A 1,715-nucleotide genomic window follows, 5' to 3' on the forward strand; every position below is an offset into this window, starting at 1 on the left:
GATCAGATTTAACCTCAAACATACTGGCAGCCTTAACTGTGGAAAAAGAATTACTGGACCGGGGGATGTCCCCCCCAGTTATTTTGATGTTTAGATTGATCTTCCAAAAACCAATATGCCTTAGAGGCACCTTTACGAAGGAAACTACCCCCAGTCATTATGTCAAGAACCTCTTTATGGTGATGTAAAAGCCCTTTGAAAAAGGCACGAACAAACGTGTCTTTCGCAAGGTTATGATGTGGACACTCGATGAGAAGATCAGTGAACCGATTCCAGGCCTCTGAAAAGGATTCATGAGGATTCTGGCGGAAGAAATAAATCTTTTGAAATATTTCATCTGTCTTTAGCGGTGGGTAAAACTGTTCCATGAATAATTGAATAAGTTTGGCCCATGAGTCCACATAATTAGGCGCTTGGGCAGTTAACCAAGATGTTGCCTTATCGGCGAGGGTGAAAGGAAACACCCTCAATTTAATTTGCTCTGAACCAACAGTAGGATGATGAAATGTGGTAAGAACTTGTTCTATCCTACGCATATGCTGATAAGGCTTCTCATGGCCTAAACCATGAAAAACTGGTAACAAATTAAATATATTCGGGGGGATTCAAAAATCCCCTACTGGGTCTGCAAGAACGATGCAAGACTTAGGGCTATCGTTAAAGGCTTTATAAAAGTCAGAGAGAGGAGTCTCTGTTTCGTCAACCATTTTTGCAGGTGTAGTGTGTGGTATTCTAGATAGGTGTGTGCGTTGACGTTTGCGATAAATAACAGAATATGATTTACTAGTACCGGACCTTAATCTCATACAAGACTAAAGCCAATAAGAAGCAAACCACTAACAACAGTCAAACAACCCTGATATGCTAGAAGAAATCCTCTAACAGAATAGGCGAGGAGTGGAAGCAGGTCGGAGTACCTAAATGCCTCCTTGCTACGCTTTTGAATATCGTCTTGTATATGCAATCACAGTGTATTCACGAAGTTGGAAACACTGAATAACTTGAACAAAGTGAGTTGGAAACTAACCTGTGAAAATCGGGCTAATTCAGAAGTGGGCGCAAGCGCGCTTGGAACTAGGCGTAGAAGGGCGCGGGCACGCTCTTGCCTGAACCAATGTCCAGTGTTTTTTAGGGCGTGCGCACTTCCGAGATAGCCTACTATGGGCGCGGGCGCGCTCCGTGGAGAATTCTGAAAAAAATATTTCTGAACCAAACAAACACAGTTAGAACCAAACAAGGGTGGGTGGGTTTAATGAGATTTTGGTAGGGACGAAAATACTAAAGAAAACAAATTTAAACATAACTAAGATGGCAATGGCGTAATTTGATAAAAGTAAAAAGTTGAGGTTTACTCCTACTTAACTAATTAAACTAAAACAGAAGTAAAGCATACTAATTTACTCTAAACTATCAAAGTTCTACTCTCGTGAATCATGAAATATATGGAGTAGAGAATTAGTTCCATGGAGAAGGGATTATGGGGAATTGAATCTACTTGATGTACTCCTAATATGCTAGTGTAGATTATTGCAATCCTAATCAAATAAGATTAAGTGTTCGATCCCTAATTACTCATGGCAATCTCTGCCAACTAATAATTAACATGTGAGGAAGTCCAATCCATTCTCATGGCGAATCAACTATCCTACTAGAGTGAAACTCTTAAAAGCAATAATCCTAATTAGCACATCAAGTCTTCATCAAGCTTTATCAAA

General features: G+C 40.0%; 1 non-coding gene across 1 annotated transcript; it reads left to right on the plus strand.

Moving 5' to 3' along the window:
- The first annotated feature begins 228 nt into the window (after positions 1-228).
- On the plus strand, positions 229-332 carry LOC147502276 (small nucleolar RNA R71). The gene has a single exon (XR_015194061.1). It is a non-coding gene; the product is annotated as a small nucleolar RNA R71 (small nucleolar RNA).
- The last annotated feature ends 1,383 nt before the right edge of the window (positions 333-1,715 follow it).

Source organism: Coptis chinensis, chromosome 4 (genome assembly GCF_015680905.1).
Source record: "Coptis chinensis isolate HL-2020 chromosome 4, ASM1568090v1, whole genome shotgun sequence".
Lineage (NCBI taxonomy): Eukaryota > Viridiplantae > Streptophyta > Magnoliopsida > Ranunculales > Ranunculaceae > Coptis > Coptis chinensis.